At 43.7% G+C, this 13,474-nt stretch overlaps 1 long non-coding RNA gene across 3 annotated transcripts; it reads right to left on the bottom strand.

Annotated features, from left to right (window-relative positions):
• Positions 1 to 3,143: 3,143 nt before the first annotated feature.
• LOC118379372 (uncharacterized) lies at positions 3,144 to 12,770 on the bottom strand. 3 transcript variants are annotated; one of them, XR_004824611.2, is made up of 6 exons: positions 10,470 to 12,770; positions 10,178 to 10,360; positions 9,947 to 10,061; positions 9,685 to 9,823; positions 5,581 to 5,740; positions 3,144 to 5,212 (listed from the first exon to the last, which is right to left on the bottom strand). It is a non-coding gene; the product is annotated as an uncharacterized LOC118379372 (long non-coding RNA). The 3 variants fall into 3 exon arrangements; XR_004824609.2 differs by having other exon boundaries at positions 10,178 to 12,770; XR_004824612.2 differs by having other exon boundaries at positions 9,685 to 9,820; positions 10,178 to 12,770.
• Between the last annotated feature and the right edge of the window lie 704 nt (positions 12,771 to 13,474).

Raw genomic sequence — 13,474 nt, 5'->3', positions numbered from 1 at the left:
GGAGGCTTTGTTGCGGAATAGAAAGCCGACTCTTGATTTTCGATTGGAGATGTTTGATATGAGTCTGGAAGGAGAGTTTACAGTCTAGCCAGACACCTAGGTACTTATAGATGTCAACATATTCAAGGTCGGAACCATCCAGGGTGGTGATGCTGGTCAGGCGTGCGGGTGCAGGCAGCGAACGGTTGAAAAGCATGCATTTGGTTTTACTAGCGTTTAAGAGCAGTTGGAGGCCACGGAAGGAGTGTTGTATGGCATTGAAGCTCGTTTGGAGGTTAGATAGCACAGTGTCCAAGGACGGGCCGGAAGTATATAGAATGGTGTCGTCTGCGTTGAGGTGGATAAGGTCTTCGAAAGCCAAGTCAACAAACAGGTCACTGACCATCTCGAATCCCACCGTACCTTCTCCGCTGTGCAATCTGGTTTCCGAGCCGGTCACGGGTGCACCTCAGCCACACTCAAGGTACTAAATGATATCATAACCGCCATCGATAAAAGACAGTACTGTGCAGCCGTCTTCATCGACCTCGCCAAGGCTTTCGACTCTGTCAATCACCAAATTCTTATCGGCAGACTCAACAGCCTCGGTTTTTCGGATGACTGCCTTGCCTGGTTCACCAATTACTTTGCAGACAGAGTTCAGTGTGTCAAATCAGAGGGCATGCTGTCCGGTCCTCTGGCAGTCTCTATGGGGTGCCACAGGGTTCAATTCTCGGGCCGACTCTTTTCTCTGTATATATCAATGATGTTGCTCTTTGCTGCGGGCGATTCCCTGATCCACCTCTACGCAGACGACACCATTCTATATACTTTCGGCCCGTCATTGGACACTGTGCTATCAAACCTCCAAACGAGCTTCAATGCCATACAGCACTCCTTCCGTGGCCTCCAACTGCTCTTAAACGCGAGTAAAACCAAATGCATGCTTTTCAACCGATCGCTGCCTGCACCCGCATGCCCGACTAGCATCACCACCCTGGATGGTTCCAACCTTGAATATGTGGACATCTATAAGTACCTAGGTGTCTGGCTAGACTGCAAACTCTCCTTCCAGACTCACATCAAACATCTCCAATCAAAAATCAAATCCAGAGTCGGCTTTCTATTCCGCAACAAAGCCTCCTTCACTCACGCTGCCAAGCTTACCCTAGTAAAACTGACTATCCTACCGATCCTCGACTTCGGCGATGTCATCTACAAAATGGCTTCCAACACTCTACTCAGCAAACTGGATGCAGTCTATCACAGTGCCATCCGTTTTGTCACTAAAGCACCTTATACCACCCACCACTGCGACTTGTATGCTCTAGTCGGCTGGCCCTCACTACATATTCGTCGCCAGACCCACTGGCTCCAGGTCATTTACAAGTCCATGCTAGGTAAAGCTCCGCCTTATCTCAGTTCACTGGTCACGATGGCAACACCCATCCGTAGCACGCGCTCCAGCAGGTGTATCTCACTGATCATCCCTAAAGCCAACACCTCATTTGGCCGCCTTTCGTTCCAGTACTCTGCTGCCTGTGACTGGAACGAATTGCAAAAATCGCTGAAGTTGGAGAGTTTTATCTCCCTCACCAACTTCAAACATCAGCTATCCGAGCAGCTAACCGATCGCTGCAGCTGTACATAGTCTATAGGTAAATAGCTCACCCTTTTTCACCTACCTCATTCCCATACTTTTTTATACTGTTTTTATTTATTTACTTTTCTGCTATTTTGCACACCAATATCTCTACCTGTACATGCCCATCTGATCATTTATCACTCCAGTGTTAATCTGCAAAATTGTATTATTCGCCTACCTCCTCATGCCTTTTGCACACATTGTATATAGACTGCCCATTTTTTTCTACTGTGTTATTGACTTGCTAATTGTTTACTCCATGTGTAACTCTGTGTTGTCTGTTCACACTGCTATGCTTTATCTTGGCCAGGTCGCAGTTGTAAATGAGAACTTGTTCTCAACTACTCTACCTGGTTAAATAAAGGTGAAATAAAAAAATAAAAAAAGGGAATCGCCCGCAGCAAGAGCAACATTATTGATATATACAGAGAAAAGAGTCGGCCCGAGAATTGAACCCTGTGGCCACTCAGGAACATTCACTGTCTTCTTGGTAAGCAACTCCAGTGTAGATTTTACATTTTGTTGTGGGTTATTGTTTTGCTAGTCCTTAGCTCCATCCCATTTATTTTTATCCTGAAAAACTCCCCAGTCTTTGCCCATGTCAAGCACACCCATACCATGATGCAGCCACCACCATTCTTGAAAATAAGGAGGCAGTTAATGAGTATAATGGATTTTCCCCAAGCATAAGGCTTTGCATTAAGGCCAAAAAGTGAATGACTTCTGTGTTTTCCCCCTCAGTATTACTTCAGTGCTTTGTTGCATACAGGATGCATGTTTTGGATTATCTGTATTCTGTATATGTGTATTCTTCTTTTCATTCTGTCATTTAGGTCATTACTATGGAGTCACTAAAATGTTGATCCATCCTCAGTTTTCTCCTATCACAGCCATTGAACACTGTAGCTGTTAAAATCCCCAATGGCCTCATTGTGATATCCCTGAGCAGTTTCCTTCCTGTCCTTCAGTTCAGAAGGATGACTATCTTCAATTTGTCTGGGTGGTTTAATACATCATCCACAGCATAATTATTAACTTGACCATGCTTAGATATTAAATGTCTGATTTGTTATTGCTACCCATCTACCAATTACTGCCCTTATTCATGAGGCTTTTGAAAAGCTCCCTGGTCTGTGCTTGAAATTCAATACTTGACTTAGGGACCTTACAGATGTGTGTATATAGGGGACAAAGGAAGGGGTAGTCATTACAAAATCATGTCAACCCCTATTATCTGACAGTTATTCCATGTAATTTATGTGATTTGTTAATCCAAATTTAACTCCTGAACAACTATATTTTAGTTATTAAATGAGTAAAATTGTAGAATTTAATTTTAACATTGAGTATTTTTTGTATATCAAAATATATATTTCAATTAACGCAACAAAATGTGTAAAAATCCAAGGGGGTGAATACTTAGAACCATCAGGTTATAATGTAATTAATCACCCTCCCTTTCCTTACCACAAAAACAATCTGGTCATTGGAAATGCATTTTATTGATTACACATGTGTATGTTATGTATTTGCACATAAAATGTGTACAGAATGTTTGTGCAATAATAGGCCAGTTTTCCTAACACCTGTCCTATTTTGATTCAGTGCTGTCAATCATGAAACCTGACCTCAAAAGACCTGAAAAAAAAAACTTGAAATTGTTGACCCCAGTAAAAAAGAAAAATATATACCGTTGAAATCAGAAATGTACATAAACTAGTTTTAAATGACGCCAACCTAAGTGTATCAACCACTCCACAAACTTCTTGTTAACGAACTACAGTTTTGGCAAGTCAGTTAGGACATCTACAGTGGTGCAAAAAAGTATTTAGTCAGCCACCAATTGTGCAAGTTCTCCCACTTAAAAAGATGAGAGGCCTGTCATTTTCATCATAGGTACACTTCAACTATGACAGACAAAATGAGAGAAAAAAATCCAGAAAATCACATTGTAGGATTTTTAATGAATTTATTTACAAATTATGGTGGAAAATAAGTATTTGGTCACCTACAAACAAGCAAGATTTCTGGCTCTCACAGACCTGTAACTTCTTCTTTAAGAGGCTCCTCTGTCCTCCACTCATTACCTGTATTAATGGCACCTGTTTGAACTTGTTATCAGTATAAAAGACCCCTGTCCACAACCTCAAACAGTCACAATCCAAACTCCACTATGGCCAAGACCAAAGACCTGTCCAAGGACACCAGAAACAAAATTGTAGACCTGCACCAGGCTGGGAAGACTGAATCTGCAATAGGTAAGCAGCTTGGTATGAATAAATCAACTGTGGGAGCAATTATTAGGAAATGGAAGACATACAAGACCACTGATCATCTCCCTCGATCTGGGGCTCCACGCAAGATCTCACCCCGTGGGGTCAAAATGATCACAATAACGGTGAGCAAAAATCCCAGAACCACACGGGGGGACCTAGTGAATGACCTGCAGAGAGTTGGGACCAAATTAACAACGCCTACCATCAGTAACACACTACGCCGCCAGGGACTAAAATCCTGCAGTGCCAGACGTGTCCCCTTGCTTAAGCCAGTACATGTCCAGGCCCGTCTGAAGTTTGCTAGAGAGCATTTGGATGATCCAGAAGATTGGGAGATTGTCATATGGTCAGATGAACCCAAAATATAACTTTTTCGTAAAAACTCAACTCGTCGTGTTTGGAGAACAAAGAATGCTGAGTTGCATCCAAAGAACACCATACCTACTGTGAAGCATGGGGGTGGAAACATCATGCTTTGGTGCTGTTTTTCTGCAAAGGGACCAGGATGACCGCTCTGTGTAAAGGAAAGAATGAATGGGGCCATGTATCGTGAGATTTGATTGAAAACCTCATTCCATCAGCAAGGGCATTGAAGATGAAACATGGCTGGGTCTTTCAGCATGACAATGATCCCAAACACACCGCCCGGGCAACGAAGGAGTGGCTTCGTAAGAAGCATTTCAAGGTCCTGGAGTGGCCTAGCCAGTCTCCAGATCTCAACCCCATAGAAAATCTTTGGAGGGAGTTGAAAGTCTGTGTTGCCCAGCAACAGCCCCAAAACATCACTGCTCTAGAGGAGATCTGCATGGAGGAATGGGCCAAAATACCAGCAACAGTGTGTGAAAACCTTGTGAAGACTTACAGAAAACGTTTGACCTCTGTCATTGCCAACAAAGGGTATATAACAAAGTATTGAGATAAACTTTTGTTATCGACCAAATACTTATTTTCCACCATAATTTGCAAATAAATTCATTAAAAATCCTACAATGTGATTTTCTGGAATTCTCTCATTTTGTCTGTCATAGTTGAAGTGTACCTATGATGAAAATTACAGACCTCTCTCATCTTTTTAAGTGGGAGAACTTGCACAATTGGTGCCCCACTGTACTTTGTGCATGACACTAGTCATTTTTCCAACAGATTATTTCACTTATAATTCACTGTATCACAATTCCAGTGGGTCATGAAGTTGAGCTGTCTTATTTTGGTGGTCTCTATGCTATCTATCTTCCAGCTCTTCAAAAAGTGAGCACCTGTGTCTCTTCATGTAATAGACCAATGGTACCTAGATTTCAGACCCCATGAGTAGCTGTAGAGAAAAAGAAAACATACCGTCATTGGCATCCATCACAAGTATCAACGGCATTAGATAAAAAAATGTATAACCTAGCTGCTCAACAAAGTAGGGAGCTTAGAGAACTATAATTGAGAGCCACACACTTTCAGTCCCATTCATTTCCTCTGATCGTGCTCAGGTTACGCTGTCCACCTCAGGCAGGTGCAGACATCTTTGGCCACCTGGCTCATAGTGGCTGAGGTGCGTGTGGAGCGATGTCATCAGGAAAAAGGGTTGCCGTTGAACATGCACAGTGCATATCTAGTGGTTTTGTACAGGTGTGTGATATCCTAGTCTGATAAAGAGAAGAGTCTAATATACACACAATGTAGACCACTCACCATCCTCAAACTCTAGAACCTTGTTGTAGATGGGAGGAGCCAAGCCAATGGCCTTGCCAGGGAAATAACGATTGTAGTAGAGGTCCACTCTCACTTCGACCCCTGCAGGGGGTCACAGTACCCTGTCAGTAAGGAGAACACGTAGTTCTCTCCTCCATGTCTGCAAGGAAAGCCGGAGACAGATTGTGAATACCTCACACTCATAAGACCATTTCCTTCACAACTGTCCTTTTCCCCCCCACCTTTATTTAACCCGGTAGGCCAGTTGAGAACCTGGCCAAACTGCAACCTGGCCAAGATAAAGCAAAGCAGTGCGACAAAAACAACAGAGTTACCCGTGGGATAAACAAACGTACAGTCAATAACACAATAGAAAATCTGTATACAGTGTGTGCAAATTAAGTAAGGTAATAAATAGGCCATAGTGGCGAAGTAATTACAATTTAGCAAATAACACTGGAGTGATAGGTGTCCAGATGAGGATGTGCAAGTAGAAATACTGGAAGAGATGGTCCAGATTGTCTAGTCCAGCTGATTTGTAGGGATCCCGATCTTGTAGCTCTATCAGAACATCAGATGTTAGGATTTGGTTGAAGGAGAAGCGATGGCTTGGGCCAGTTGCTGCAGGGGGTGCAGAGCTGTTGGCCGGGGTTGGGGTAGCCAGGTGGAAAGCATGGCCAGCCGTAGAGAAATACTTATTGAAATTCTTAATTATTGTGGATTTATCGGTGGTGACAGTGTTTCCTAGCCTCAGTGAAGTGGGCAGCTGGGAGGAGGTGCTCTTATTCTCCATGGACTTTACAGTGTCCCAGAACGTTTTGGAATTAGTGCTGCAGGATGCAAATTTCTGTTTGAAAAAGCTAGCCTTTGCTTTCTTAACTGACTGTGTATATTGGTTCCTGGCTTCCCAGAAAAGTTGCATATCGCGGGGACTATTTGATGCTAGTGCAGTGCACCACAGGATGTTTTTGTGCTGGTCAAGGGCAGTCAAGTCTGGAGTGTCTGTTCTTAGTTCTCCATTTTTTGAAAGGGCATTCTTATTTAAGATGGTGACAAAAGCACTTTAAAGGACAACCAGGCATCCCCTACTGACGGGATGAGGTCAATATCCTTCCAGGATACCCGGGCCAGGTCGATTAGAAAGGCCTGCTCGCAGAAGTGTTTTAGGGGACCCTTGACAGTGATGAGAGGTGGTCGTTTGACCACGGACCCATAACGGACGCAGGCAATGAGGCATTGATCGCTGAGATCCTGGTTGAAAACAGCAGAGGTGTATTTAGAGGGCAAGTTGGTCAGGATCACATCTATTAGGGTGCCCATGTTTACAGATTTGGGGTTGTACCTGGTAGGTTCATTGATAATCTGTGTGAGATTAACGTCATCTATATCCCAGTTTAGGTCACCTAACAGTACAAACTCTGCCGATAGATGGGGGTGGGGGGGGGCAATCAATTCACATATAGGCCCCCTTTAGCGGTTCTATCTTGATGAAAAATGTAATTGGGGATGGAAATTTCAGCATTTTTGGTGGCCTTCCTAAGCCAGAATCAGGGTTGGCAGAGTGTGTTAAAGAAGTGAATAAAGCAAACTTAGGGAGGAGGTTTCTGAAGTTAACATGCATTAACCAAAGGATTTTACGGTTACAGAAGTCAACAAATGAGAGTGTCTAGGCCTGGGTTAACCTCTACATCACCAGAGGAACAGAGGAGGAGTAGGATGAGGGTACGGCTAAAGGTTATAAGAACTGGTCGTCTAGGGCATTCAGAAGAGAGAATAAAAAGGTGCAGATTTCTTGGCGTGGTAGGATTTATTCAGGGCATAGGGTATGGTAGGGTGCGAGTACAGTGGAGGTAAACCTAGGCATCGAGTGACAATGAGAGAGGTTGCATGTCTGGAGGCGCCAGTTAAGCTAGGTGCGGTCTCCGCATGTGTGGGAGCTGGGACAAAGGAGCTATCTGAGGCATGTTGAGCGGGACTAGGGTCTCCGCAGTAAAATATAACAATGAGAGCTACCCTAAACAACAGTATACAAGGAAAATTGACATTAGAGAGAGGCATAAAGCAATCACAGGTGTTGATTGGGAGAGCTAAGACAACAACGGGTAAGACAACAACGGGTAAACCGCTAAGACAACAACGGGTAAATGGTGATGAATGGGCAGAGAGGGTCAGTTAGCTACACACAGACCCTGACAGATAAACAAAATTAAGTACCGTGTTAATGAACAGTCCAGCAGGCATCAGCTGTGTAGCCGAGGGTGTTCATAGGGTCCAATGAGCAGCAATAGATGAAACAGGGCGCCGTTCGGTAGTCGTTACTACACTAGGCGAGCGGGAGTTCAAAAGGCTAGCGGGCCGGGGCTAGCAGATAGGTCTTCACCGACAGAGGCTGGTTGAGAGCACATAGGCTGAATTACGTCAGCAGACCATCAGTGATAGATCGGTGGGGCTCCTTGTCAACAAAGGGTCCAGGCCAATTGGCAAGAGAGGTATTGTAGTTGGTGTACATCGTTTGCTAGCTGAGAGATGGGACTAGCTCGAGGCTAACTGGTGCTTGCTTCTGGACAAGGGCTTTAGCCACAATAGCCACTCGGTAGCAGCTAGCTAGCTGCGATGATCAGGTGTGATGGTCCAGATCTTGCGGCAGGAATCCGGTAATGTAGTGGAAAAAAGCAGCACGATATGCTCAGGGCTGATATTGCGCTGTGCAGACTGACATGTATTATCCGGGCTAAAGCAGCTGGTGTCTGAGCTAAAGGTAAAGACCGCCAGCAGTGGCTAACAATGACAAAATAGCTAGTAGCTAATTAGCTGGCTAACTTCTTGAGGTTCCAGTTATAAGGTCTAAAAAATATCAGATCCATACCATATTGGGTGAGGCGGGTTGCAGGAAGGTATATTTAATTCTAAAATGTAAAAAAAAAAGAGATTTCAATATATTGAAATGCACATAGAAAACGCCCCCAAAAAACAGAATATTTACATGGGACAAAAACATCTTACTGCTATGCCATTTTGGATACATCCTTCAGCTATTCACTTGTGCTTATAATCTATAAAGGCAGCAGAATTAGCGAAATGGGCCATAACAGGAAGGGTTAGGTGAAAGCTACAAATGTCCCTAGATTCAAAGCAAGGAATTAAACCTGTGTAAACAGTCATATGTTTGTGGGCTATACTCGGCCTTGTCTCAGGATGGTAAGTTGGTGGTTGAAGATATCCCTCTAGTGGTGTGGGGGCTGTGCTTTGGCAAAGTGGGTGGGGTTATATCCTTCCTGTTTGGCCCTGTCCGGGGGTATCATTGGATGGGCCCACAGTGTCTCCTGACCCCTCCTGTCTCAGCCTCCAGTATTTATGCTGCAGTAGTTTGTGTGTCGGGGGCTAGGGTCAGTTTGTTATATCTGGAGTACTTCTCCTGTTTCATCCGGTGTCCTGTGTGAATTTAAGTATGCTCTCTCTAATTCTCTCTTTCTTTCTCTCTCTCGGAGGACCTGAGCCCTAGGACCATGCCTCAGGGCTACCTGGCATGATGACTCCTTGTTGTCCCCAGTCCACCTGGCTGTGCTGCTGCTCCAGTTTCAACTGTTCTGCCCGCGGCTATGGAACCCTGACCTGTTCACCGGACGTGGTACCTGTCCCAGACCTGCTGTTTTCAGCTCTCTAGAGACAGCAGGAGCGGTAGAGATACTCCTAATGATCGGCTATGAAAAGCCAACTGACATTTACTCCTGAGGTGCTGACTTGCTGCACCCTCGACAACTACTGTGATTATTATTAATTTGACCAGGCTGGTCATTTATGAACATTTGAACATCTTGGCCATGTTCTGTTATAATCTCCACCCGGCACAGCCAGAAGAGGACAGGCCACCCTCATAGCCTGGTTCCTCTCTAGGTTTTGGCCTTTCTAGGGAGTTTTTCCTAGCCACCGTGCTTCTACACCTGCATTGCTTGCTGTTTAGGGTTTTAGGCTGGGTTTCTGTACAGCACTTTGCGATATCAGCTGATGTAAGAAGGGCTATATAAACACATTTGATTTTGATTTGTACATTTTAGACCTTGCTTGGGGTGAATCTATTTTAAACAGCCCATAATCACCCATTACCTGGCATTGACTGAGGTCAGGGGGTAGGGCTCCATTGTTCGACACACGAGCAGCCTTTTGTTTGGGGTATCTTGGGGGAAGTAGTCCGAAGTAGTCCCTTGAGGTGTCAACATCTCTACAGAGTCGTCAGGGCCATCTACTGGGAAAACATGTTTAGCGTCAACATTCATTTTTTGTATTTCTCATTAGTAGATGTTATAAAAACAGCTGATTGCTATATTTTGGAATGTATGCTTTAGTAACACAAGTCAGTTGCTCTCACCTTTTCAGCAAGCACCTTGACTTCAGCCTATGTCTGCGAGACTTCTACAAGGTTTCAGAAGGCCATGTATTCCATACTATGACAGGCAGAAAACACCTGATATCCAAGTCAGATACTGTGGGACAAAACAACAGAGGCATGAGAGAATTGTGTAACCTCAACGTGTTTCTCAGGGAGCCATTTAAACATCCCCTCACATGAGTGATAATAACATAAAGGAGGTGATCTAACCTGGCATGATCAAGAGATGACAGCATGCCACTGAGTCCATGGGTAAAATGGTGGGTGAAACTCCAGATCTGATGCGGTCACCGTCTGGTGAAGCATCTGAGCAACACTGCACCTCCTGCAGTCAACACACCCAACGACGATAGGACCATCTTTCCCCTGGATGGCCAAAGACATGTTGCGTGCCTGTGGAAATGGTGAAATCAAGGTCTTCCTAGCTAGTTAGCTAGCTAGCCAGGAAACAAATGCCAAATCCAGTATTACCCAATAGAGAAAGGCTGTAATTTAAATATACCTCAGATTACCAGATTAGTGATGACGAGATTATTCAGAAGAGTTCTGCTGCTACAGCACACAACTGTCCCATGAACCACAATGCTTGCACCCAGCTTTACTTTGCTCTGAAAGTTTCCTTTCCTGTGCTTAGTGCAGCGTGAGTATGTCCACCAGGTGGTCATCAAGGGGAGTTACCAAACAATCACAGTGACATAACTGTCCTTCAGCTTCATCTTCAACTGCACTGTTGCTGGTTGAGTCTATAATGACACGTCTGACACCCAAATCGATATTTAACTTCAGAATGTATAAACAATTTGGTTTGGGTCAGTTTTAGGCTTTTGCTAGTCGGTTTAAGCGTCAGCTGACCTTATATAGTTTATCCCACTGTTACTGTAACTAGCCATACATACCAATGGCTGAGACTAATATAGATCTCTGCAAACTCAAACAAGGCCGTGACAACAAAGAGAAGAGTTTAGAGCTGCGTTCAAATACTAATACTAACAGTACTATTTTTTTGTGATGTAAATTGAGTATGTAGTATGCTTATTGGATATAAGCATATAGTAAGGATATAGTTAGTATGCCAAAAGTTATCGGGTGTCGTACTTCTTTCGCGAAAATACAAAGTATATAAGCAGTGGGCCCTATTTCAGTGCTTTTAGGGCCCAAAATACAATTCTTCCTAAAATGGGCGTGGCTTCACTACGTTTTCAGATTTGAAAATAATGTCGTGTAAAAATGCAGCCGAAGTCCGGCTACAATTTCATTGCTTTAACTAATTATGACAAATGTTAAGCAAATAAGTTACGCTACATTTTATGTTGGCTACGCTGTCCTTAAAAACCGCATAGCATAACAGCTACCTAACGTTAATTGGCTACTAATACATCGAAATAGTACATTCATGATCTACTCCAATTTCAGAGTACTCCAATCTGTCAGAGCACAGAATATATATATATATATTTTTTGTTTATAACTAGGCAAGTCACACATTTTTTATTTATCGGCCAAACCCTGACGACGCTGGGTCAATTGTGCGCCACCCTATGGGACTCCCAATCACAGCCGGTTGTGATAAAGCCTGGATTCGAACCACGATGTCTGTAGTGATGTCTCTATCACTGAGATGCAGTGCCTTAGACCACTGCGCCAATCGGAATCTCTCACGCTCAACACCTGTTGAATATGGCCGGTGTTGGCAAAAAAAGCATAATTCAATTGTTGCTAGCTAGTTAGCGGTGGTGCACGCTAATAGTGTTTCAATCGGGTGACTCACTAGCTCTGAGAAGTAGGTGTTCCCCTTGCTCTGCAAGGGCCGTGGTTTTTATTGCGCGATGGGTAACGATGCTTCGTGGGTGTCAGTTGTCTGTGTGCAGAGGGTCCCTGGTTCGAGCCCGGGTAGGGGCGAGGGGACGGACTAAAGTTTAACTGTTACATTAGTGCCGTGACCCGGATCACTGGTTGCTGCGGAAAGGGAGGAGGTCAAAAGGGGGGTGAGTGAAACCGATGTGAAATGGCTAGCGGTGGTGAAACGCTTTTAGCGCACAATCGGGTGACATCACTCGCTTTGAGACCTGAAGTAGTTGTTCCCCTTGCTCTGCCGTGGCTTTTGTGGCGCGATGGGTAAACGATGCTTCGTGGGTGTCAGCTGGTTCGAGCCCGGCGAGGGGATGGACTAAAGTTAAACTGTTACACAAGCAGCACAGTGACTGTCACCAAAGCTCTGGATAACATGAAAAAAGCCCAACCAGCTCCGCTTGGGCGAGTAAAATGGTCAGGGGGGGGGGCCTTCTCTCATTTGTGTCTGGAAGCTAGCTTGTGAGCTTGACTGCTGTTATCGACCAGAGCTGCGCTCCGAAAGGGAAACGCTCTGAATTTGTAACAGACAATATGGCAACTCGCTCTGAATGTACTAACACAGCCGAAATGTACAGCTAGTCATTTGTTATAACAAGCTAGCAAGAGGTTGCATAGCAATAGCATCAACTTCGGATCAAATTATAAAACTAGCTAGCCAGCTATGGGTAACTGTAGCTAGCTTAGCTGCCTAACAGGAGTACTGGATAACGCCGTCCACGAGACTCCATCTTAACTGTCTTAATTTGCTATTGAGTCTCACATAGAAATCAAATCCAATTGTATTTGTCACATGGGCCGAATACAACCGGTGTAGTAGACCTTACAGTGAAATGCTTACAAGCCCTTAATCAACAATGCAGTTTAAAAAATAAAAATAATGAATTGTGTCACATGATCAGTGTCCATTATATTTACAGTCATAAACAGAGGCAATAAAACAGAGCAAAGACTATTTTGCTGGGCTGTCTTATCTCAATTAAATTGGCATGGGAAACATATGTTTACATTGCTAAAGCAAGTGAAATAGATAATAAACAGAAGTTAAATAAACAATAAATGTACAGTAAACATTACACTCACAAAAGAATAAAGACATTTAAAATGTCAGATTATGTCTATGTATAGTGTTGTAATGATGTGCAAATAGTTGAAGTACAAAAGGGAATATACACATACAAATAGGTTGTATTTATAATGGTGTTTGTTGTTCACTGGTTGCCTTTTTCTTGTGGCAACCGGTTACAAATCTTGTTGCTGTGGTATTTCACCCAATAGATATGGGAATTTATCAACATCAGATTTTAAAAAATTTAAAAAATGCTTTGTGGATCTGTGTAATCTGAGGGAAAAATGTGTCTCTAATATGGTCATACATTTGGCAGGAGGTTAGGAAGTGCAGCTCAGTTTCCACCTCATTTTGTGGCCAGTGTGCACATAGCCTGTCTTCTCTTGAGAGCGAGGTCTGCCTTCGGCGGCCTTTCTCAATAGCAAGGCTATGCTCACTGAGTCTGTACATAGTCAAATCTTTCCTTAATTATGGGTCAGTCACAGTGGTCAGGTATTATGACACCCTGTACTCTCTGTTTAGGGGCAAATATCATTCCATTTTGCTCTGTTTTTTCATAAATTCTTTCCAATGTGTCAAGTAATTCTCTT

Source organism: Oncorhynchus keta, chromosome 27 (assembly GCF_023373465.1).
Source record: "Oncorhynchus keta strain PuntledgeMale-10-30-2019 chromosome 27, Oket_V2, whole genome shotgun sequence".
In the NCBI taxonomy this organism is placed as follows: Eukaryota; Metazoa; Chordata; class Actinopteri; order Salmoniformes; family Salmonidae; genus Oncorhynchus; species Oncorhynchus keta.
This window is presented reverse-complemented; position numbering and strand designations above follow the sequence as displayed.